Source organism: Balearica regulorum, chromosome 2 (assembly GCF_011004875.1).
Source record: "Balearica regulorum gibbericeps isolate bBalReg1 chromosome 2, bBalReg1.pri, whole genome shotgun sequence".
Lineage (NCBI taxonomy): Eukaryota > Metazoa > Chordata > Aves > Gruiformes > Gruidae > Balearica > Balearica regulorum.
The window spans coordinates 41,065,953-41,092,667 of NC_046185.1; the positions used below are offsets into that span (position 1 = coordinate 41,065,953).

General features: G+C 37.5%; 3 long non-coding RNA genes across 6 annotated transcripts in view; 1 reads left to right on the top strand and 2 right to left on the bottom strand.

Annotated features, from left to right (window-relative positions):
- LOC142600364 (uncharacterized) overlaps positions 1-26,715 on the bottom strand; it is a 92,719-nt gene that overhangs the window by 65,373 nt on the left and 631 nt on the right. The gene's annotated exons all lie outside the window — the stretch shown is intronic.
- On the top strand, positions 606-26,715 carry LOC142600363 (uncharacterized). 4 transcript variants are annotated; one of them, XR_012833811.1, is made up of 6 exons: positions 606-3,983; positions 7,574-7,797; positions 11,864-12,027; positions 12,602-12,751; positions 23,190-23,231; positions 23,387-26,715. It is a non-coding gene; the product is annotated as an uncharacterized LOC142600363 (long non-coding RNA). The 4 variants fall into 4 exon arrangements; XR_012833813.1 differs by having other exon boundaries at positions 12,602-12,689; XR_012833814.1 differs by having other exon boundaries at positions 611-3,983; positions 7,574-7,637.
- Positions 7,906-10,673, bottom strand: LOC142600365 (uncharacterized). Its single transcript, XR_012833816.1, has 3 exons — positions 10,560-10,673; positions 10,113-10,212; positions 7,906-8,027 (listed from the first exon to the last, which is right to left on the bottom strand). It is a non-coding gene; the product is annotated as an uncharacterized LOC142600365 (long non-coding RNA).

A 26,715-nucleotide genomic window follows, 5' to 3' on the forward strand; every position in this document is an offset into this window, starting at 1 on the left:
ATCTTCCCTTCCAGCTGCTTGATTGCAGGAGTCAGCACCGACTTTGACCCTCACCTCAGCTGGAAGGACTGCTAGGCAGAGACCACCTCTGCTAACCATGGCATTTGTGCTCGTGCTCTCACTTCTCACGGGCTTCTGAAAAGGGCAGTGGTTGTGCTGCACTCTACTCAGCCGTGGGCTTTACCAAGAGCTCAGCCGTTGGAGGTCATGACAGCCACTATCTTGAAGACAAGCTGGATAGGTTGTCAGGTATGGCAGTGTGTTAGTTGTTTGTGTGGATTTTCAGATGTATTGATGCTGTAGTAATGACATTGTTCTAAATGTGTTTAGAGCTCAGGATAAGGCCTTGAAATGAGACTGAAATCAGCTGTCTTATACATACGTCAAGGGGACCTAAGCGTGCAACAAGATACTGGCACAAAGTGAGCTTTAAATAATGCAAAAGCCACTAGAATTCAGTGTTGTGTTGAGTGAAATGGAAGAAAAGGTGTTAAATCTTGTCTAGGTACCTTTATTCCCAGCTTGTCTACTGCTAAAGTTTACCCAGTGAGATGACTTTCTCAGCACCCTTTGTATATTGTAATAAACTGTTTCTGCCTTTATCTGACTGCTAGAGCTCAGATAGGAATGAGGCTGCCCAATAAATGCGTTAGACTTGGAATGCGCTGTCAACCTTCACTCCATTCTGCAGAGAAATTTCATGATTTTTTTTTGTTTGTTTGTTTCATTATAGCTATTGCATGTGGGATCAACCAGGTTTTGTATTTTCCCCAGCAATCACTCTAGGACTATTGGATTGTTTTGCTTTCCTGTTGTTAGAAACAGCCATAATGTCTGCCTTTGTGTTACTATTTTGGTATATTCATTTTTTCTATATCTTTAAATGTACCACCAATCTAACCAATTACCTTTTAATTCAGGAAATTCTACTGCAGCTCAAAGAAGAGAAAAATTATCATCGCACAGTCAGAAGAGCATACCTTTTTATTAAAAGAAAACAAACAAACAACTGGCCTATATCAAATGTAATCAACTATACCACTAAAAATCAAAATAACTACTTTGGAATTTTAAAGGAGCTTGTAATTCTGCATGAAAATGATTTAAAGTAATTTTAATAAATATTTTGCCAGTGTGGGTAGGTATAACTCTGCTTGTCAGCACATCTGTATTTTTCTCTCATCTAATAAACTAGCTAGGACAGTGCAGCAAAGGAACATTATAATATTAACAATGTTGCTGGAAAGCTCTGTGCTTTAGAATGAATTAACTTTCACTGCACTGCAGAACATACAAAGTGAAATTGGCTCAGCTCAGAATAGCAAGTTTAACTCTTTAGGAGCTGCTAAGCTCTACTTATGTCTTGACAGTGGTTTTTGAGCAGCCCTGGCATGGGAGTCATGGAGGTAGCCGATATATTTGGCAAATTTGGAAAAGCAATTGCCGAGGAAAAAATCTGAGGAAACATTTTTATTTTATGCAACAAAAAAAATATGTTGCAACTTTGCATTCCAGGGAATGTGCCAAGAGACAGCAGTCAGGTTCCAGAAATACCTGGGGGTTAATGTCGTGGGAGTAGAACTGAGACGTGTATCTTGTTATCTGAATATTCATTCACAATGCCAGAAAGAGCAATCCTCTTCTGTGATTGCACCCAGGTTTTGATTTTTCTTCTTTTAAAAATTTATCAGCTGAATGACTGAAGAATGATTCAGTGAAAAATCCGAGAGCTGCTCAAGACTTGGCCCCTCCTGCATAGGTCCATGTAAAAATGTTGGTTGGAGAAGCTTTCATTATCCCACTGACTTCCATGGGATCTCTTTAGACACTTTTTCTCCCAGGTGTGAGAATACTGTGTGGGGCAGCTGCTTTTGTGATATGGCCAGGAAAGCATGAATTGGGACCACTTAGTGCCTTTTGCACAGGTCATAAACCAGATGATAATCTTTTATTACTACCATACCGGAGTACAGTCAGTCCAGAGATCTAAAAGAGAAACATTATGGATACGAGACTTTTTTTAAAAAAGCACACACACACACACACACACCCGCCCCAAAATAATCAAGACTATCTTTTCAGTGAAACAAAATAAAATGTATTGAAAGTATTATTTTTCTGTTTCTATCATGGAAGAAATTTACTGGGAGTTTGGGGGTTGGGGAGGGTGAGAGGTTATCCTTTTACATGATATCTGGTTTACGCATTTCCCAGTCAAAGACTGCCAAATCCCCAGACTGAGATGTCTCACATGGGTTAATTTTCTTCTTTATACTTTGCATTACTAATTTTCTCCACTTTTAAACAGTCCCTATTCATTTCAAATGTCATGGTAAATCTGGAGAGGGTGATATGTCTAATACTGCTGAGTTGCTGTTCATCCTTAAGTTTTGCTATACTGTGTTTTTGCGGTTTTCTGCTCCGTGGCTTTTGTATTTTCAAATGCTTATAGTAGACTAAATATATTCTAATGTTCTATTCACTCAAGCAAATTAAAGCAGCAAAGTGTATATATGAGAAGGAAAAATAGAAACTCACTTGGTAAAACAAGCTGCAAAGAAACTCTAGTGCGTTAAGTACCAAAGAGTGAAAAGAGGCAAGTTGAAGTCCACCCTTAATCTAGTTTTGCTAAAACCTCCAGCTGGACAATTTCCTACTGTATTTTCCCTTAGCCAGCTCACAACCTTACTATGCTTACCAAAATTCAAAACTTTTAATTCTCCATTCGTTTTACATCTCCAGAATTTCTCAGACATCCAAACAAAACAAATTCTCTGTTCTGATTTTCTATGATGGGCACAATTAAAAGACTATTAATCCTGCTGTGCCTTTCAATAAAGCTCTTGATCCCCTTTTTGCTATCTCATCTTTTCATGTTAAACACCTACTTTGTTGAAATGATTCCTTGGAGAACTTATCTGACTAATTTGATTACTGGGTTTAAGATCTGTTCTCCATTACTTACTTACACAGATCCACTTGTGACTCTATTCCTTGTCATACACAAGTGGCCCACTCCGAAGATAGTAAAGCTGTTTCCTGGATCAGCTCCACTTCTTGGTAGATATGTTCTGCTTTTAACAGTTTGTGATATGTGTCTATCATGCACATGTACAAGTCTATATGCATGTACATATCCATACACATACAAGAAACAGAATGTGCAAGAGAGCCTAATATATCAAAATATAAATACATATTTAAAATGACTAGATTCCATATCTCACCCAAAAATCTCATTGGGTCCATAAAAGTCTATTCTACTCAGTTTTAATTGGAAAATAGAAATCATTGTTCCCTTCCTCATACTTTTTATTCTCTACTCACTTAATTTGCTTTTCCTTTCTTTATGTCAGGTGAAAAAAATGGGGTTTTTTTCTGAAAGTAGTACAAATTCTCCTTTATGCCTATATTAATGTGCCCTCAAGAAAAGTCCCTTGCTTATTTCAGTCATGTGTAACAAAATATTGGTAATTTATACTACACTCAGACTGTGTTAAGTGCTGTAGCTGTCTTCCCAGAAGAGCTTAAACACAAGTGAAGTTCTGAAGAAAACACTGAGAAGCTGTATTTTCTCAAGGAAACGCTGAGATGGAAGAATGATCTATCTTCCTATCTTCTGGAATAGTTTTAAACAGAACGGTTGCTAATGTAATAACTGAAAAATGATGCAACAATTATTTCAACAGTGTATCTTATCTTTATTGTAGCATTACCAAGGAAAGATCCTTATATAGTCAAATTTTAAAAAGGGTGGTTGAAAATACTTGTGAGTGTCTCCAGTAACTATCTGTTATCACTATGGTTGCAACAACAAATATTCACTATTGGAATGAAGTTCATAAGAATAAAAGAATTAAGAATGGAAAAGCTTACTGCTTGCGTTAGGATGGGAGATGAACAATTTAAGGAATGCCGAAGCAGATGGGATCAGCTCTGATCTTCCTGAGGGGTGGCTGTGTGAGGGTCCTGATTCTGTAAGGGTATGTACATAGACTTCAATGTACCTTCTTATGATGCAGCAAGCAATATGTTTTACAAGATTAAGTTTGGGTTTGAGACATAATCTCTGTAACTCAGAAGAAGCAACAGATGATTTATGTAAGTGTATGTGCAATTGGAACTCAGCTCATTACTACATTTTTGCTAATGACCCTGGAGACCATGTTGTCCTCTAGTCATATACAAATAACATGATTATACACAATGATATAATGGTTAATAACAATTGATTTTTTTTTTTTTTTTGTCTCATCACCTCAGTAGCTTCAGATTTGTAGTATTTGCTTATCTGTTTGGGGTTTTTTGTTTGTTTGTTTGTTTGTGTGTTTGTTTTTCTGAAACCCTCTCATTACTTTATAATGCAAAATTGTGGCATAAGAAAAGAGAGCCTGCTTTATTTTGTAAGCAAATTCTTGCTCTTAATAATGAATTAATTACCAAAGTAATTGTAGGTTTTCACCTGTCTCTGGTGTTTTCATCTGTCTTCCCATCTCCTCTTCTTATCCCATTCTCTGCTTCTCAGCTTAACCTTTTTTCACTTCAACCCTAGGAAACTCAAAGGTGCTAGAACAATAGGTTTGAATCAGTCACAGGGTCAGTATTGCGTTTGCCAAAGATTGCAACAGCTGCTCTAAACACATAGTACCCTTAAAAACTAGCCCTTGTCAATGAAGACTTAATTAATACACCAGAATGTAGTCAATTACATGCCAGACCAGGGGATTATCTTGGGTTTTTTTCAGATACCTGTCAGTAACTGCTATCTCTGATCCTCAGTGACTTTCTGATTCACATGTTCCATTTCAGCAATATTTGTTTTGCTGATGTTCCAATGAATCTTCTTATGCTTTTGGTGTTTACACATTGTTGGTGGTTGACTGTGCACACAATTATCAGTAACTAGCATTTATGTGTCTTCAAGACACAAAAATCAAGTGTTGTTCCTTTTTTAAGACGGACTTTTGATGGGGGTAGAAGATATTTCCATTGTGGAAATAGAAAAATACTAATAGAAGTGAATCTTTCTTTATACCAGCTGATCTATGTCAGCCTTAGACAAAGAGCTATTGGGAAATCCATGTGGGTTGAGATGGAGTTGTATATTGTAGTTCCTGTATACATTACAGATTTCATATTCTTATCTTCTTTGGCATCATTTATGTCTGGTCAGAGTAGACCTTGTCAGACAATTATTTTTCTTCATGTTCAGATGGGCTCTGTGGATCATGCTGTTCCCTAACAGTATCTAACAATTGTATAACATACACAGATGATTCTTATATGCTACAATTGCATTTAAATATTCCTGGGGTTTTTTAACTTTTCAAGCTGCCAGCTTTTGGGTTTTTTTTGTTTGCGTTTTTTTTAACCATCTATCTAAAAGCATTTTATTTAATATTTGGTCATTTTGAATTCCTAAGAAAAATAGCAGTCATGCTATGAAAAAAAAAAATACAAACAAAATTCCAACCTCAAGTAAATCTGTCATTTGAGAGGAAAGGTATGGAAATTGCTAGTTTAATTGGTCACCTACCTCAATCTAAATCTAGAATAAAGGCCTCTAAAAAAATCTGCATATTAATGTCAATTTTGCTGCACGTCATCTTTCTTTTCTTGAATGTATGCAAAAGTTCAGGGAGGAGAAAGACTGGGAAAAATGTCAAAGGGATATGACCACTTGAAGAACAATAAACTTTTTAGTTTGACTTCTTGCCCTAAGGATGCACTGGCATCTGAGGGCTCCTCCCTTGTAGGTTTGATGGAATCTGCATTTTCATGAACTGTCAGACATGATTGCCAAAGGTGATGATATTATGGCAGTGAGATTATGACAAAAAGACGACAAAAAGATTTGATTCTGTGTTAGAAATCTTCCTATACACTGTCAGAGAATGTGAAGAATTTGAGACTATAGGCAATGAGAGCAGACATAAAATTTCTAACCGAAAAATTGCAACTGTATGACATTACCTATTTGTTTTGCATCACCATATAAAGTCTCAGCAAAATAAACTGGAATGAGTGGACAGGATGTTATCAGACAGGAGTTTTGAATTGTAAGTCTTTTCTCTAGCTCAGAGAGCCACTCTGTAAATATTGCCTTTTAAAATGGCTACCTGAGATACTTGGAACTTAGAACATCTCCTCCCAGTTATGTCTATCAAAGCAAATAATAAGCAGAGCTCTTGCTGTGTCACTTTTTCCATTATGCTTGTCAATGAAGAAGCAGAATAAAATTCTCAAGATGTGAGAAAAATGGAACATATTTAGTTAGAGGGATCTTGGATTCACTTATAAAGTATATATTTTCTTTGGAAATGTTAAATTGTTTGAGAGACAGGAACTGAGAATAACAGCTTTTATTTTCTAAACACCAATTACATATGAGTGAAAAAAATGTATCTGTGTAACTCAAAGAATAGGCTTAATTTTTTGAAGGATCACACAGATAAGCACTTCAAGGAAAGGTACAGATGGTTGCATGTACATCCTGCAAACTCATGGATGTTATAATGAAGGCCAAACCATTTGACAGAAGTATCTGCTTGCTCCTGTATGTATACATCTCACTTTATGTTAGTTTAGAATTCTGCAGGCATAAAGAACTCAGTTGCACATAAGGGCAGCAATAGGGGCATCCATTAAAAGGCATTGCAGCATTTTTATAGTAAAATACAAACTGTGTTCTCTTAAATTAAATGAACTCTTTTTAAACACCCATAAATATTCCTGTTACATTTTGAGAAAATATTTTTAATATGGGTCTGATCTTCAGCAACATACACTGGCTGGTGTGGCTCTGTTTTGTTATGTTTACTTGGTTCCCAATTCTTCTGGCAGAAAACCTGTGCCTGATTTCTGAACTTAGATATGCTGGCAGATATTCCTGCCTAGCTTGTTAAATCAGCTTCTGAATAACAGCTGATTTCACATTTTAAGCATCAATATGTAACCATGTAGCTGAAATCAGAATCAAGTGTCTTCAATCAAAAATGTGAAAAATAAGAAAAAGCAGTCATTCCCCCACCCTCCAGCTTTCTGGCTGCCTGCCATTTTGTAAAGATATTTCAGTCTCTGCAGCTCAGGCCTTTTTTATTCTAATGCCTCCTTGTGCAAATGCTTCTTCTCATGTGTCTTTCTCTTTGCTGCGGGCATAGTGCACCTGTTTGAAAGGAGCATATTACTTTTTTTGTGTGCGCGCGCGTGTGTGTGTGTGTGATTTCCCAACTGCTAGCCCTTTTGGCAGGAATCTGTCTCCAACAGCTGAGAAAGCAGAAAAGCTAAAGCCCTTTTGCTACTTAGAGAGCTACCTTCAACTTTGTGAAGAGCTGTGTGACGCTACTGGAACTTGTTTCCCTTGGATTCTCGCTCTGAGGATGAAATTTCCATGGTAGTGGAGCTTCCCAATTGTGTAATGAGAGGGATATGTTTCTGAGGGACACTCAGTCAAGGGCACGTATAACCTTTTTTCTGGCCTGCTGCTTAGCTCTTCAACTTTGTCAGCACTCCTTATAAAAATATGGATCGATTCCATGCTGCAGAATTTGATATACCCGTTTCTCTTTTACAGAGCTCAAACCCATATGGCATTTGCTTCCTGCTGATACCTCCACACCAGGAATCTCTTCAACAAAGTAACCAAGATTCAAACAGAAATACATACCATGTTCTTTGCTCCTTGTGCTCACATAGCTAAGCCCTGTTTTCTAAATCAGAGGCCCAGAGAATCCTCTGGTGAAGATCAAGAAATCCTACCTCCAGTTCAACCTGGACATTGAAGAATTTCCTATTCTGGTAGTCACGGGAATGAATCACCCCTCCATGCTAGATGTCTAATGGCAGTACTGCTCCCTAAATTTCTCCAGATCCCCTTGGAGTACAAATGTCAAGGCACAGTGCTTCTGCCTTCTGTGCCACCAGTAATAAAGCCGGTGAATCAGGGCGTAGTTAGCAATTCTGCGGATGATGCACGAGGCAGATCAGAGTCCTGCTCATGGTCCCACAGCTCTTCTGTCTTTGAAGGGCTGTAAGGTGGAAAAAAAATAGTAATAACTTATTCCAGTCAATAAAGTAGATGTGGTTTTGAATATACACAGGAAACAGTTCTTTTGGGTAAGGAGGTATAGTTTCATCTGGTCATTCGCAGCATACGCTTGCACACTGAACAAAGACAAGCTAGATAAGAATTATACTGTTCTGGCAATGAGTTCATGAGAAAAAGGAAAAACAAAAAGTACACTCATGTTTTCACTGAAATGACACCACTTGCTTTCCCTTCTCTCCTGTTTGATGTCTGTCCTTTTGTTCTTCTCCCTGTCTATTCTTCATATTATGTTCCTACATTAACCGTATGTTTTTCAGTGCATCTTATTGTATTTTAGCACAGACAAAATGAATTTTAGGATAGTGCCCCCACAAAAGATTTATGAAACTGCCTCTGTGAGAGATGGCTGCTTCCAGATGTGAGTATAATGCTAGTGCAGCCACCTCTGTGTTTTAAATTTTTATAAACATGTGGTTTCCATTTTGGTAAATTCTACATGTCAGTCAGTTCAAAAGACGTGATACATTTTATATTACTGTTCTTCAATAAAAGGCATTGTCCTGGCATATCTCCAGCCCAAGGGCAAGAGAAAGTGTTCCAACTATGTTGGGATTTGTTCAGCTCTTTTTCTTAGATCTATAACCCACCAATAAGCTATATACACATGCTAAAATCAAGGTTAGTCACAGTGTGATCTTTAGGTGGTGAACATCCTCAAAACAAAACAAAACACCTACATCAAAAAAAAAAAAAAAAAAGAGGACTCAAGACAAAAATCTTCAATCCTTTGATTAAAAAAGAATGTGCTTTTCTAGCCCATGGTAAAGAGGGCATTGCATCAAAAAGTGTCCAAATTAGGCATTATCAAAGGTAATGATGCATTGGAATTAATTGCAATTAGTAAGCATGCATCACTGGAGGCTTTTTAGGACAAAGATAATGAAATCAGATATAGCTGGTGCTGTTTTGGAAGAGAAAGGTGGAGTAGATATTGTCTCAACTTCTGTTTGGCCATAGATGGCAGAGAAAAAAGGATTAACATTTGGATGTTGCCTCAAGACCTAGTTAGAAACTTGTTGTTTGCCAAGTGCCCCTGCAATAGATAGAAAGTGTGGGGAAGCAGAAAGGTAATTTGGCATAAACATTCTTTACAAATCCTTGTCTATATTCTCAATGTACTGTGTTTGGTCTCTATAGAAACAGAACATATCATTATACACTTACATTTTTGTGATGTGTAAGGTGAGAAAGATAATGCTTGAAAATACTTTCTGCATGTGCACAAATGCTGTCTCAAACAGAAGAGCTACTCAACTTGGCAATATATTTCCTTCTGAGAAAATTAGATGGGAGACAGAGACAGAAACCCTGGGAAAGTTCTCAGTTTGAAAGGTGACCGTCACTAAATCTAAAACATTCACGTTAGAAAGAAGAAGGGTGTAGTTATGATGAGCACATAACCAAGAAACACAGTTATGGGAAGAGGCAACAGACAAGGCAGGATTTTGTTGTATATGTCACCAACTGTCTCTAGTGACTGGTGGGTGTTTTGGAGTGACAGTGACTCACCTCTGCAGTGCAGAATTTGACCTATTATGGGGATACAGGCTTTTCGTTTAAAACATGAACTTGTCCATACGTTGCTTATGGACATGAGCTATTCCAAATGCAGGCACGTGGGTAGATACCCTGGAGAAGCTGCATCCTGAGATGTGTTAAAGTGTTTTATTATAAGCATCAGGTGTCAATGTGGGGTGCTGGACAGGTGTCCCCTCTGGCATGCCCAATCCAGGACCCTTTTTTCAAGCAAAAGGTAGCAGAGAGGCACTGCCTTAGGCAAACAAATGAACCTTCCCAAACATGCTGTGCACGAATGTGTATACAATATGTTACATCGTATTATCCACAGTAGCTCTTTTATCCGTTTGTTCATCTGGCATTCACAGAAATAAAAAATGTGGAGTGATACTAACATAAAGACATATGATACAAAGAAACATATTAATGGGTGGGTGAGCATCTTTGGATTTAAAAGTAAGAAAAACATTCTTCTAAATAATGCTACCTTTTGAATTCTAAAATTGGGATGTATCCATGATAGTCAGCGGGCCAAATGTAAAATTAAGTCAGCAGCTGGATTCCTACAAGGACTTTTGTTATGGGCACTGAGTAGAAAAGTGAATGTAAAAAGTGAATCTTGACACAGCCAGAACAAACCAACGAGGTAATATTTTGTCATTTATATTTAGCCATGGTATTTCTGACATTGTTGCAAACTTTCCTTTTTTCATATTTCCATCACTTAAGACAGCAAGCTAATTATTTGTAGCTTTACTTGATGATTTTTTTATGTTTAATTTAAAAAATTATTTTCCTGTTTTGTGTTGTTTTGTTTTTTCTTCTGGTTTCTTTCTTCTGTCTGTACTCTTATGTTCTATTGTGTTATTTGTCTATATTACTATAAAATCATCTGGGATATGTTCTTAAAGTTTAACAGTGTAAGATTACTTACCTCAGATGACAACCACAGATAAAACTAGGATGGTAACTGCAGAAACATGGCTTGGGGTTTTGACTCTTCATCAAAAAAACAAGACAAAATTAGAGTTCTTGCTTCATTTTTATGGTATAAAAGACGAGAGTTATGAATTTGTTTTCAGGAAGTTACATTTTAAATGAAGGCAGACATTTTCCAGAAAAAAATAATCTGTTTAATCAAAAATGTATCTTTCTCTTAAAGAAAATGTCGAGTAGAAAATTTTCAGCCAGCTCACTTCTGTTTCCTATACATTCTCATGGGATTAAACTTCTTATTTCAAAGAGAAGAGAGAGACCTAAAATCCCCAAATCATACATTTCAACTTCCTATCATATGTCAGTCAATTTTTCCTTCAGTTTTCTTTTACTACAGTTGGCTTGTATGTTTCTACTTAGACAATCAAGAATAAGAAATAGCCAGAAATTTATCATCAATCTTTATTCCAGCACAAAATAAATTTGAATGGTCTGTAATTCCTCACAGAGACCTCTGTTTTTATCAGCACTTAAGGATATCCTAAAAATCAACCCCCCCAATATGATACTTTCTGATTTCAGGTTTTATTTTTTCCAGTAAAAACCCCAAACATCCCCCCCAAAATAAAATGCAATATCTTTCCAACAAGGGGAAAAAAATTTCATATTCTCAGTAATATTCTTTTATATAACTTTTTCCTAAACTCAATAGAAATGATGAAAAGGCAATCATTGATTATATATTCTTCAGACAACTGTCACCACAGAACACTATGATATTTGACTGTAGCTTTTAAATTACTGTCTTTATTTCTGTACGTAGTTCTGTTGTGGTTTAATAACTAATGGGAATAGTGGTCATGCACAAACAGATCTTTATTTTTCCAGTTCACTTTGTATTTCATCTGATCCTCTTCCTGTCTTTTACTCTGCTTTTAATATGTGGAATTTCATTTTGTCGACATTATAAGAATGTTATACTTAAAGAAATTGCCTATTTATTTTCTCATAGCTGTAGGTACCAATTTTTGTCTCATAGACCAGAATACTGTGAAGTAAAAATTCTTGTCCATTGTGTTTGCAGCATAGAGATATTCTGTATTTTATTAATTCACAAGTTCAATACTTAATGAGCTTTCATGATATCGCAACACCATGAAAAGTTTGTTAGAGAAATGGATGCAACTGAGAATTTAACTCTTTGCTACCATTGATAAAGGTGGAGCCTGTAACACCACGCACTCACAATCCCACTTTAAAGATATCAGCCACTTCAGAAAACGATTTTCACACACAAACCAGGTGTCTCCTGGACTGGCATGATTTTGCAGCCTACAGCCTGTGACTGAACCATTAACAGTAACTGCTGAATGCAAGACCTCTGAATTTAACGCCAGGAGTCTGTACCACCCAAAGAATGACCCAGCACTACAACCAACATAACGCCAGGATCACGAAGTCCTGTGGTAAGTTCTCTAGTGGCTGACAGATGTACAAGAAAACATCCCAAAGTAGTTATGTGACATAAGAGCATGAGGACGGAGTAACCTTACAGCTCTGCAATTTTAAAACAAATACTTCTATGAAGCTGCATTTCCCTTAGAGTCATGTTGTACTGGGTTGCTAGCAGCTAAGAAGCATCAAGTTCACACAATAACCTTCCCCTCCATGGGGATGTTCTCCCCCCTTCTAGCTGACTATTTTCACAAAATGAGTAGGAAATTACTGTGTGTCAGCTGAGCTCTGCCAGCTGAAGTCTGTTCAGCTGAGACTGGCCAACCGGTTCAAAAGTTAGTAGGGTGAGCTCACTAAAAATTTAACAGGGACAGGTGCAAAGTGCTACATTTAGGAAAGAATAATCAGCTGTCTAAAGACAAGCTAAAGAACAGCTAACTAGGTAGCAAACAAAGAGCTATAGATTATTGTTGATCACAATTTACAAACAACACTTTATTATTAAGAAAAAATAAATAACACATTAGAGTGACTAAGTAGGAATACTGCCTGTAAGACAGTCTGAAATACTTTCTCCACCTTAAGGTAATTATGGAACGTTTGAAGAAAATCCAAAGAGGAAAAAGAAGGATCAGAGTCTTTACAACACAGCCTCCAAGGGAAGACTGAACAGGTGGGGATATCTGAATAAAGAAGGCGGCCCTGAGGATGGATATGATGTCTGACGTCAAAAGGGTAAATAGCAGAGAGGAACAGAAAAAAATTATGTCAGATCTCAGTTGGGCAGGAAGAAAGCAATAGGCTGAAATTGCAGCAAGGAAGGTTCAGATTAGGTAGTATGAAATCTTTTTAATACTACAGAAAACAGAGCACTGCAATAGATTGTATGGAAAAATCACCATCGCAGAAACTCTTTGAGACAGAGCTAGATTCAGATTGACGAGAAATGTTTAAGGGAGAGCTGACCGTGCCTTGGAAAAGGAGAATGGTCTACATGAGCTCTCGGACTCTCTTGCCCCCCACATTTTCTATTGGCTTGTTAATCTGTCGCTGATGCACAGACTTGCAAACAGTACAGCTGTTGAGCCTCATGTTGATAGAGAACTGGGCTAGAAATAAAAGCTGAAGATTTGATGAGTGTGTCATCTCCCCTCTATACTGCTCAGATCTGCTTCTCCTTTACAGTCTGATGTTAGGCAAATGATTAAAATCAGATTGTTGGGGAGTTTGGTGTTTGAATTGTGGATGGCTTTTATCCAGAAGCATGAAAGAAACAATAAATACGGCTGGTAAACAATACGAGAAGTGATTCTGAATATCTTTGTGCTTTAATGTAAGGAATTTTGTTTCCTAGTTATTAAGGGAATTGTTATTTGCTGCTAAAGGTTAAAAATTCTGTCATGTGGTTCCCAGAACATATACTATTTCAAACACAAATAATTTTGAATCTTAATTTTTTTGGGGGGGCAGGTGAAATTGCATTGTTTCTTAGTGTCCAATTATTACTCATTATCTTGCCGGACACCCAGTTAGGAAGCAGGAATCCTCCAACGTAGTTCATATGACTTTGCCACATGCCATGAACAATAGCTAGTGAAGAGCAAATAGCTGAAGCAATCACTTGCACGAATCCTCTAGATTGAAATGTGTGCATATGTTTGAAAATAATTAAGGCAACTACAGAATGGGAATAAGTTTACAAGTCATTCAGAAACACAAAACTATATGCATTTTAAGCTAATTTGAGTCTAATTAATCAGTGAGCCACTCCTCATCATGACCAAATTAGTCAAAAAATCTTTTGCTGAGGCAGCATGTGAACCCTTAAGTCTGCTTTTTGCATGTTCTATCAGCTCAGTGGAACAAGAGGGAGCACAGGCACTGTTAAAGGCTTAGAGGAGGAAGGAAGATAATGTCTTCACCTATCCTGATTTGAATGTGACTGCTGCTTTGGTTTTCATCTTCCAATTATCAGAAGTGATCACACAGAAACTAAGAGCTGATGGAACATCTTTAAGCCAGGTGCTGCCACTTATCAGCTCTAGTATCTACTTTTTGCTCCCACACTAATGAAAAATGATTTCAAAAGAAATGAAGATCCTGTTTCAATAAGATTGGGGAAAAGATGTAACCTAAAAGCTGTCTACAGACTCAGGAATAAGTGAAATGTTTTGACAGGGAAAAATATGTGTTGGCAACATTGCTCGACTCAGATTTCAAAAGTAAAATTGAAACCATACTTCTACAGGGTGCAGACGCTGACAACTGGAAGCCTGTTCTGCAATATATAGTAGTTCAGAATATGCCAGCCAGCTCCTCCTCTCTCCACTTTCTTTCATGTACAGGACAAATACATTTCAGGGAAAAGAACAGTCTGACTTGGTAAATTCTTGAAAACAAACAAACAAAATCCAAATACAACTCTCATCTGACTGCAAAGGGTTCATGGAATACACAGAGCATCTGTATTGATATAAAACTGCAAGGAAGACGACATTCTTCAGACTCCTGTGGTCAATCCAGGCTAAACCTGGGCTGAGCCCATGTCTGTGAGCAATGTCAGCTTTATGTGAGTGCAAAACTGGACCCATGAAACTAATTTCTGAAGAATCCAGACTTCAATTTTAAGAAGGGTGGTTTCAACTAAGGTTGAGAAGATAGGTTTTGTCAATTTATTGGGTCAGTTTAAGCAACAGCTATGTTGCTAATGTGAAGTTCCCAAATTCATACGGCCAGGGAAGTACCAACACGTAAGATTAATAAAGAAGCCCAGAGAACAAGCATTTCAAATGTTTGTGTTGTTCAAATGTGTTGTGTTCTTAATTTCATGGTCATGGTCGCTGCAACATAACTATGCACCACTTGTCTTTGTGCAATCAGTAAAATAGTTTTTGACCAGAAACTGTGAAGGACAAAGAGAGTCAAGTACTCCACTAGATTGTTCAAAAATAAAATCTAAAAGAAAGGCAAATAATTCTCTCTCAGTCTCCTTCTGCTGTGTTCCTATGAGGAGATCTAGAGATAAAGCAAAGGGTCCCTTTCCTGAAACCTATTTCAACCAAAAACATTAAATAAATCTAGAATATTGATTTTTCTCTTTCCTTTTGGATAGATATTAGTTGTTTCACTTTCTTTCCCTTGATTTCTTTTTTTCATTTTCTTCCTGCAACATTATACAAGCTCATATAAGGTCAAACTCCTTAAGGAATTTGTTCTACAACCTTCCTCTAAGGTTTCCCAACTCTATATATTAACTTTCTGCTGACATCTGAAGCTTTGTTTCTCAGGGCACTTAGCAGAGGAGGGAGCATATGTCTGAATCTTTTTTCAAAGAATCCATTCTGCAGATTCTGTTCCCAAAGAAGTGTATTTATAAGAGATACTTCAGCACTTCTTGATTTGGTTCGCAACACAGATACTGTTATACTATGTCTCCTGTCTACATTTTTTTGGTGCTGCAATGCACAGGGAGTTTTTATGTATATATGGTTCTTCCCAAAGTATGAACTTGAGAACTGAAATTATGTGGGTGCATGCGCAGGCCTGGTTAGAGAAGGGCTCCCTCAGTAACCCTTGGGTGATGCTCCTCTCTTGTCTCACATGAAGACAGGGCAGTGCAGAGGACCCTCCTGTCTGCTCCAGTCCTGTCCAGACAGGCTTTGTCCTAGAGGAGCAGGCATGCAGCGGCTCCAGCTCTATCTCCAGCAAAGGGAGCAAAAAAGGCTTCCTGGGAGGCAGCAATTATCCACAGCACCTTCCTCTTCATGTGAGCCATCACAACATCAAGGAAAGCCTTTAGTGTGACCCCACGGACAAAGCAGTGTCGTACAGCGGCACCCTGAAATGCTGAGAGGTCAGTTTGTGGGTGCGGTGATGGATGTGCTTAAGAAATACATCCATGTACGACTGCAGCCAAGGGGGTAACTGTGCTGACATATTTAGCACGCTCTTTCTCCTGCTTTAATTTCTCTCATGGCTTTGTGGGGTTGAGATAGGTACAGAGCATCTCACCTTCGTTCTTACACTCTGCAGTCAAATTAGGTTAAGAAAGCGGATTTCAAGTGCATTATAAGCCTTACATCCATTAACCACCAAAAATGAAAATGAAAAGTGTAGGGGAACTGGCAGAAGAGAAGGATGTAAAAGTAAGGAAAAGAAAATGAGAAAACACAGAGCAAATGGAAAGCAGGGAAGAGTCAGAAATGAATGAGAATTTTCTTCTTCTCATTTTAAAGGTCATTTCCTCCCTCTGGCTGGCTTCTGTAACAATAGTAATATATACCAGCAACATCAACACTTCAGGGGTTATTTTTTAACCTATTGAAAGGATGGGAACATTTTTGGCTGAAAATATTAAAACATTTCAGATAAAAAAACCCCACTGAAAATCATCTATCATCATGCTCGTTGCAACAGTTTCTCTCTTTCACTTTCTCACACTTAACTTTCAAGACTTCTGTGGCTGAATAGGTCCCTGGATAATAAGTAGGGATGTGTGAGGGATGGTTATAAAAACCAAAGGCAGGGATAGAGGGGAAAAAAAGTATGAAGGAAAGCAAGGAAGAAGGATGGAAAGGACTGAAAGAGAGAAAGTGAACAGAGATAAAAAAGAATAAGAGATAAACGGGAAAGAACTTGGCTTTCACTTGCACTGACTCCTTTGTACAAATCTGACAGTGAAAAGTTGCTCTTATTCTTTTTTACCTGTATTCCAATAAATCTAAATTGCAGATAGACCTTTCTGATTCAGACCTACAAGGAAAGAGAAGGAAGAAAAATATAGTGTTAGAAAAAAAGGAAGCAGGATAAAAAGATAACGAGGGCTAAAATAAGGGAAAAAAAAACCCTGGAAAAGTTCTTAACTTCAGGCTTTTTCTTTTCAGTTGTTACTTACACCTTTTAATAGTTTTCTAAATTTCCAAGTGATTCAATGAACATTTTGAAAATTTTCCGTCAAACTGAGCTGTTGGAAAATTTCATTGATGTTTTTAGTTTTCAGTCATTTCTACCTTAAATATAAAAATGAAAAAGTAATTGGAGGGGAGGGAGTACAATTTAACTAAGTATCAAGTTTTAGAAAACAGAAGAGGAAGGAGAATAGTGAAAAGCAAATGACATTGTTACATTGGAAAGATCCTAAGTAATAGTACTAATAACACTATTACTACTACTACTAACAACGATGACAACCAGTCACTGAATTCAACATTTTAAAAAGAGGATGGCAGCTTATGACAAAATCAAAAGCTTGCAGTTCACTAGGGGAAAAATCATATGAGTGCTTTTTATAGAAAATATGAGAAATGGGGCAGAAAAGAAATTAAAAAAAATGATGTTACAGTGAAAGCTATGAAAATGACTGCCTATTTTTCAGTTCTCTGGCTGAAATGAAGACAATATTTTGGATCCAAATAAACATTTTGTTTGAACCCAAATGAAATGTTCTATTTCACTTTGAAGTCCTTTGTTTACTTGCAAAATAGTTCTAATGTAAATTTAGATCAATTTTTAAGCAGAATAACATTTTAAAAAGTTTTTTAAATGTCAAAATAAGCCACTTAGAGTGTTTTGCAACTCTTTTCCAGGGTTATTTTTTCCTCATGTTGAACCAGCTCCATAAATTTGACACTATTTACAAATAGTTACAGATGCTCTCGTTGTGCACTTCCTGGCTTGTAAAACAGGCGACCTTTTCTGACAGACACTGGGTACAAAGTCAGAGATTTCTTTTAGGTTTCATTTCATAGCCTTTTTTTTTTTTTTTATTTTATTGTTCATCATCTTTATTCATCAATCTACTGGAAGTATCTGGTAGCCCAAAACCTTTCCGGATTTGACCTTTTTGTTCAAGAGGCCTCCCAAACCCCAGCGCTTTCTCCTCTGAGCAGCCCAGCGTAGGCTGGGTGCAGCGGCATGTCCTGATCTTTGGGGAGGGCACTCTCCGCTCTGAGGATGTCCACATGGTCTTCTGCCCTAACTGGACATTAGCTGGATCTGAAATGGCTCTGACAAAGGTTTATTTGATCTGGCTGAGGGCAGCACTAATCTTCGTTTCTCAGATTCGCTTTTGGAAGTGGCCAGACCACATCTGCTCCATGCAGTGCCAAAGATAGCTTGCAGCTGCCTGCAGAGGATCAGGTGAACATACTTTCTTAACCCCTCCTCTGGTGAATGAGGGTGTGGGAGCAGGTACCATTAGTAAACCAGATTTTTTTTCTACTTCTTAGACAGAGAAAAACATCCTCTGAATAGGCATAAGTAGCAGAGGTTGTGATTGTGGGTGCCTTGAGATCCAGAGAGATATTCTGCCTTACTAGAAGCCTGGGCTTCTCCAGGAGCTGGCTCTGCCCCACTGGTGGTATCCCTGTCCAACTGATGTAACTGATAAACTGTATTGACATAATTGCCTCTGCTCTTTGTCAGTAGATATCAAAGCTGTTAAGAGTATCAGTACCCACATTTTAAGTTCACGGAGACAGAGTCTCTGAGAGGGAAAGTGACTTGCCGATACTATTTTGGCAGAACTGGAAACTGAGCTTAAGAGTCCCATTATGGTGTCCTAAGCACCAGTTAGGCTTTTTAGCTCTGCTACAGACTACTGCGGTATTGTTATTGCCACACTCAGTTATGGTCTTATGAAGAATATTTTGTGACCTAATGAATGGTTTGAATGCATCTATCAGTTTTCAGGTTTCAGGACAATGGCTGCTGTAAAAAGAAGAACATATTTCAGGTTTTTAAGCAGGATAGGCTCAGGTTGGATTTCCTACCAGCTTTATGCCAACTTGCACTGACTTTCGTAAAGCAACTCATGATTTACTATGGAGAGAATGGGAACAGGATCAAACCTACTGGGTGAATGGTTTTTAAATTGCTTGTTTTCCCTTCCTTATCTTTCAGTTCCTATTTTGTTAACCGCATGTTTTAAAATAACTGTATGTTACATTTTCTGAAATCCACTATGGGATATATTCTACTCTGAATGTACACACACAGCTTTTCCTAATACTAGCGGAAGTCATGAACATGTACTGAATAATACAATGCAGTGTGCATAAATCCTGTGGGGAATCCAAGTCCTGACTACAAGAAAAAGAAATCACAGTATTTCAAAATGCCAGTTGTAACATTGCAATGAGTTCCAGGCACATGTTTGTCAATAATGAATGGAGGGGTGCAGATACAATATTGGAACTGTCTCCTGCAGAGTGGTATCATATATAATCATACATACTGTCAGCTTGCTTGATTATGTTCAGGATTGCAACCAGCTTACTCAAAAACAGAAGAGAATTTCTTATGTTCCCCAAATTTCATTTTCATGAGAGATGTATGGAGGAATTTAATCGGTGATTACAGCAAGGGAACAAAAGCTCCTGTATCTATATTTGCATAATAAACACATTTTTGTGAGTTCCTTTTAGAAAGATAATCACACATTCAGATATATTCACTTCCTTAACTTAGAAAAAAACATTTACAGTGTTAAATCTTTATTCTATCATTTTAATTCATTGCCACATTGTTTTTTAATGTACGGAATCAGCCCACATTACTAAGTATCTTAATTTTGTAAAATCCATGATCACAATTCAATCATTAATCAATATATCAGAATCTCACTCCATTAACTGTTGTTTGTAATAGGGTATCTCAATTGATTAGGCTGTAGATTTTTTATGGGACTTGTTTTATAAATTGAACCTAGTGAAGTAAACATAACATTTGGTAATAGTCTTCATAGCAACTGTCAAAATGACTTATTGTTTTTCCAGTCCTGCATTCCTTCAGAATTAATAATACCTTTGTGCCCTTTATAACACTTATTATTAAAGCTATAAAAGTTCTCTATGTTTAATGAGTGGATGTTTCATTATATGTATGGTTTGCTTGACAGACTGAGAATTTTTCTAATCTGTTTCTCTTTTCCTCTTGATTGAAGGATTGTAAATATGCAATTAGCAGCTGGAGTAGAAGTAAAAGCAGAAAATGTCAACTGTCAAATAGCTCCATTGAAAGACACATGATGCTTCAAGCTAAGACAGAAAGACAAAAGCATCTACCAACAAGGATGAAGGCTGCAAAATCTCTGTTTAAACATTCCATTAATCTCTTCCATGAAATAAATACAGTCAATACATCCAGGAATGAGGAATACAATATCAAAACTGCAGTTTACTTTTGTAATAAAGCTCTGTGTGGTAATGTTATACTCCATTGCCAGTAGACATTCTGGATCACATCTCTGTTACGATTCATAATATGCAGCCCTTTATGTAACATATGGCTGGCCATATCACAGTAACATTATTGATTTCCCAAGAATATACATGCGAAAAGAGCGCAATGCATCATTGTACTCTAGAGTATATTTCTCTTCTAGACCAAAACTTATAGTTCTGCTTCCAAACAGTAGATTTCTTTTAAGTCCTCTGTATGAAAGCCTGGATACGCCTTGGCTCTCATATGCACTGGCTGACTGTACTTTGGTCCAGTATTGTGGGAGAGGAATGCTGAAAGGAAGCAAGAGCGACATATAGAGATATTTGTTTTCGTCGACAAGCCAAGAAAAACTGTTTGCTGCAACATGCTACGTTTTAAAGCCCTATAAAAGCTCTAAATAATTACAGGATGTTGAATTCTCTAGACACTCCTGGTTATCCATATCAATAGGAGAGGTTCATTGTGAGACACAATGAACAGAACAAGGCTAGTTTTAACCTACAAAATTAAATACTTTGCCAAGCTAAACTATGCAGAGGTATGAACTCTTGCTGGACAGCTGCCCTGCTAGACTGTCATATTAGCCTGGGATTAACCTTCATGTGTTTTCTCAGAACCAGCCACCATAGAGGTCCTCAGAGTTTAATGCTCTGAAACAAATGGTTGCTCAATATGTGGCTAAATAACAAAGGGTTGTGGTGGCTTTCTGGCCAACAGATTAATGACTCAATCCCTTTCCCCATCTTCTTCATTTATTTTCTTATAACTTTAAAAAAAAATAAATAAGTGCTTCTATTATCTCACATGGCAGACTTCCACATTTTACTGGTCATACGAATTCAAGTTTATTCCAAGTTTTCACAGTTCTTAACATTTTAATTTTGCCTGTCATATACTAGCTAACACGTCTGTTATGCTTTAGGTATATAACCTAAAAATGGAATGTATATTCTGTCATCTGATAGGATGACACCTAGAGAAATATCTCAAAAAGCATCTGTACAATGTAAGACAGCTCTGGTATTGATCAAAATAGAAACAGGTCCACTGATGGTGTCCCCATTATGTTAAAACCAAAAATTATTCCTGGAAATCCCACTGATGATTCTTTGGTGATTCAGCTGTTTTGCACGGGTAAGACAGATAAGCTGCTGAGCAGTCTCGTGTGCCACAGTCTCCCGTGGGACGGGGCTCCAGCCTCCCCGAGGTGCTTCTGCACAAAGCAAAAGCACGCTGCCGCAGGTCTGTGTGCCGGCTCCACTCTGCTCCACTCCCAGGGTGCTGCACTAGCTTGATCACAGCTTCTGACAGAGCTCCAGGGTAATAGATGTGTTGGCTTATAGTCTACTTCTTTTGGAGTATGTGATAGCTGACACAACAGAGAATGGACTTTGCAAAACAATTTTTTTAAAAAAAAAAAAGCAAAACCCAGAGCAATTAAAAGTTTCTTGACCTATGTAAAATTAAAAAATACCTGTCAGAAACTGTCTTACTTTTCTTAGTACTTACTTCCCTCATATTACTCAATCTCTGAACAGCAGGAATCTAGTTTGATGTACTAGTTGCCACTAATCCAAACACAGTCTTACGGTTAATTGCATGCCACACTTCCTTCGCCAGGTGGCCATTGAACCAGAAAGAGGAAAGACCGCTGGCTTCACACCTTGCGTGAGCTAACCAGAAATTAACCTAGTTTATATTAAACAGAAGAATTAACCAAGGCAGGCCTATAAAGGCAGTTCTAGGTTTCATCAGGGAAAGCTTTTGTGAAGCATTTGACGGAGGAGACCAGGAATGTGCATGAAGAGATCGGCATTTCTTTAGGATGACGTGCTAAATTATTAGGGTTTGTACCCAAGTGATGGGGGAAATGGGAGGGATTACAGAGCTGATTTGGTAAATGATCACCTGGGAAGGTTAATAGTAATAAAGGGAAATCATGCAAGAAATGAAAAGGTCTGAAAGGAAGGTCAAACCAGACGTCAAAAAATATGGCTTTAGTGAGAAATCCCACAAGTTAGGCTGACTTTCCAAACAACTAGTAAAACATTCTGTATATGTACAGCTAGAACTCCCAAAGAAAAAAGACGAAGGACCACTACTTTGCAAGAGTAAGCTAGAGATTAAAGAAGATCTAACTATACCCTGCAAACTAACTGAACAGCTCAAACTGTTCCTCAGTAAGAACGATACCATTTACTGTAAGGATATACTTACTGATAATAAGTATCTCCCGAGCTGTCACAATTTCAAATCTGGAAGTGACACTAATTTCGGTGCTTCAAGGTGTAAGTCTATTGTTAGTTATTAAAGGTTAGGAGGAAATCCAGTGCTGATAGGTAGATTACTCCCCATTTGCTTCTTGTTTTGGCTGCTTGTTGCGAAGTGTCAGACACTGGCCCTTCTCAAAGCCAAAACCAGATGTACTTCAAATTAGTGCTGCAAATCCCACATATAATTTATTTACTTTGTTTAGCATTACTTAAACAGACCTTTTAAGCACGCAAGGAAAACATTATCCTGTCTGAGAAGCAATAACAAATTTGACATTCTCTATAGATAGATGAGGGTGTTATTTGTGTGCAGAGTTATTATCTTTGTGGTCTAGGGCTTTTATTTTTAAAGAAAGATTTCTGTTCCTGAATGGAAGACTGGATTGGAAAGTTGCACCGCTTTCCACAGTTCATATTGTCTGTTTCCTTAAAGAAAAGAGAAAAATTCTGCAGAAGAATCCAAGTTCCACCAAATCCTCTGAAGACTGTATTCTCCATCAATCAGTCTCTTTCACATGACACGTGACTTTGATGAGATATTTTGGGATTGTTTCTAGAATCTCATTTTAAAACACCAAGTGAAAAAAAAATAGGAAAGTGGGCCAAAAAGAATTTTGTAGTAGTCTAAAATTATACCAGAGAGGATAATATTTTGTCAATGCTGTTTTTCTTTTCAGGATCCCAGGGAAGGTCATCATCAGCTGAGCGTCTGAGCAGACGTCAGAGTCCCAGCTCTGCTCGTGACCACCGTGCTGGGGATCGGCAGGCTGGGCAGTGGATCCCTCCCTTTTCCAGAGCACCATCTCCTCTAATCCTGCTCCCTCTGTGCTACGCACACATCTACACCATGTCTCCCCTTCTCTCCTGTTGCCAGGATAGAGACAAGCAGGAGGGAAGAACTGGTGAGGAAAGGGGTTCGGAAGAAAAGACGTCACTTCCATGCCACAGAGAATTTGTTCAAAAATTAAAGGATTTCAAGGTCAGACTTCAAAATTCTGGAGTCATTCTCCAGAAGAAGAGATATTGGATTTGGCCAAAAGATTAGATTTACTTTTTTCCTGAAAGAACACCTATTTTTTCAATTTACTGAATTTGTGGCTTGTACCACTTTATCAGTACAATGTAGGCATAGGAAGTAATCCTTGTCTCCACCTCAGATAAAATATTTGTGCAGAAATTCCTTCTAGACAGCTTTCCTCTCCATCTTTTTTCCTTTTCATCTCCATTCTTTTCCTCTTCTTCCCCCCACCCTGCCCCCGAAGATGGAGCCAGTTTTACTCATCTAATCAATCACATTTGGATGAGTAATTTTAAGAGCATTTAATTTCAAACTCTGTTAGATAATCTTGCTTAAACCAGTGGAAACAAATGTACAGGACTGGAAGAAGGACCTAATTGAAACTAGAAAAGGAAACCACTGTGATTATAGGATTCCAAAATGCCTGACTACCAAAGATATGAATGTGAAACAAAATGCCCTTTGTTTGACTTTCCATTGGGTGTTACCGCCAACATTGCCAGAACCCCCATTATTATTCATAAACAGAATTCTCCAGAACACCATATAGCTGTCATACAAGCAATACGGATTGTATTGTGTCACAAGCAATTTTCTTTTTTTCTATAACAGCTTGGCACAACCTTTCTTTGTCCCTGGCACTGATGCCCATTTTCCCACAAATACATGTGGAGGAAAAATGAAGCCAACACCTGTAGCCACTCATACACTGAGCTTTCACAGCTGCAACATCCATGTGCCAACCTCCAGAAAAGGTCTTTCCCAGGAGTGGCTGTGAGTTTGGGGCTGACTTGTTCCCAACTGCCTCCTTTGTTGTTGGTTAATCCAGTGCTCATGAGACACTGCCATCAAAGGCAAATGCTACTTATGTATTGATAACCTTAGCACTTGACTATCCAAATTCATCAAGCTGCGTACTTTGTCAGGGGGAGAGAGGAAACCCATTATTTAACTATTTAAAAATGACTTAAATCAATTCCTCCCCACCTTTCTGAAAAGACTTCAAAAGCTTTAGGAAATGGCTGACAGTCAGTGACAAGACCAAAACCATATGAATCTTCTGTCTGACACTTACTGAAGTGTTGACAGCCCAAGCCAGATGAAGTTGTATTATATTTAATGCAGATGTGTCTTTTGCTTTAAAAGAAACAGCTGCTTTTAATTTAAATTTAATTTACAATGGAGTCAGAGATTATCAAATGCCATTCCCCATTCACATCCAGCCCCCATAGGAAGCAGTATAGATAAAACCCATGTGAGGTGGTATTCTTTGCTAATGCTTGCTAATAAGGGGGAATGTAAGGAAAAGTGAGAAAGGTAGAGAAGGAATTAGGACACAGTAAGAACAGGCTATATTTGAATCTAAACTTTCATAGAATGATAATCAAAGACCATGTGAGCTCACAGAGCATAAGATCAAAGGTCTAGCCTAGTATTACGTCTCTAGTAGAGGGCCAGAAAATCAGAGTTTGTGGGGAAGGATCATTCCTCTTCCCAGTTTGCAAGACTTATGATTTATGGTCGTCTTGAGCCAAAGAACGATCCAGGCCATTATGTTTAATCCTGTCATTAACTGATGGTAGAAATACTAAAGGGTTTGTTATATGAGTTGATCTATGATAAAGCACTCAAATCTACGGTCTACAATTTTAAGTTTTCTTTAAATCTCAAGGTTTTTCCCTGTGACCTGCAACTCTAGGCCTTTCCACAAAGAGCTGTTAAAAATAAGGCAATAAGAGCAACAGCTACAGGTCATTACCCTGTATATTACCCTACAAAAGTAGCTGATTTTTACTCTGTCATATTGTTGTCTTCTTTTCACTAAGTATTGTTTACTTAGATTACAAATGCTTAGCATCAAAGACATTTTATTTTCTATTATATGCCTAACCCACTTCTGTTAATATAAGTAAAATAATAACAAAAAAGAACAAGGAGTCCAAATTCCACGCCAGTTCTTTGTGAAAGATTAAAAAGAGATCAGTTAAAAAACAAGTCTGATCTCTCTGATATACCAAAACAGAGATATCTGGATCCAGGGTTTTAATTCTAAATCATTTCATCTGCTTTCTCTTTTCCACGTTTCAGGATGCAATTTCATTCTGATTTATACTTACACATTGGAAAATATTATACTTAAATGCTTATTGAAGTAACACTTGATATTGACAGAGCATGTTTTATCAAGGCAGTCTGGAAAATATGCAACGAACTTTTTTGATTCATGATGTATGCTAAATAAATGAAACTTTGCTCATCTGAGTAAATAAAGGAGAAATGTTAGATTTTTTGAAATAGTGGGTGTTGTGAGTGAAAATATATATAGTCCGTCAAAAAGAAAAACAAAACCATTTGGTTTTACCATTAATAGAATGCAGACATTGTAGTAAAATGAGTGAAACTGAATAAATTCACTCTCTGCTGCTTACTAATGAACACTGAACAAAAATGAACATAAAGTTACACAAATAGTTTAATCGTAAACACTTTGCTTTATGACAAAATTCCATGAATCTAGGAAAAATATTTTGCTTTTAATCTTTGCTATTCCTGTGTTCACCTTATGTGGTAAAACTGGTGATAAAAGGAGCAGTACTACTGAGACTACAGAAAAATATTTTCAGTTCACTGCTAGCAAGAGTGGTGAAAGTAGAATTGTCAATAAAGACTAGAAGCTTTAAGCTTAAAGGTTTCAGAGAAGTCTTTGGCCTATGCAGCTAGTTGCTGTTGAATTCCAGTGGAAGCTGTGCACTATTTAAAGCCACTCACTGTTTTGCATTGGCAAAATACTTTATTTTTTGCTGATAGAAGCTTGTTCTACTGTTAAAATGATGATGTTTCTGAATGCAAATCTTTAAGTAGAGAAGTTAACTTTTATATTTGCCTCAAAACCTGTGTTTTCTCAGAGAACTTATTACATTTTACCTTGGAACAAACCTAGAAAATACATGCCAAAAACCATTAGAAACTGTATATAAATATTTGCAGAATAAAAAGAAGTTATTGTCATAGTAACTTAGGCCCCAAATTTGCAGACCTACTTATACTGATATAACCCAGAGACACTTCATTCTCTGCCAGGTAATCCATGACTTTGGTGAAATGCAAGATCAGAGTCTAGCCCAGGGACTTCATTTTTAATTCTGAATCACCATTTAAAAATTTCATGCAGAGGAGGAGAAATA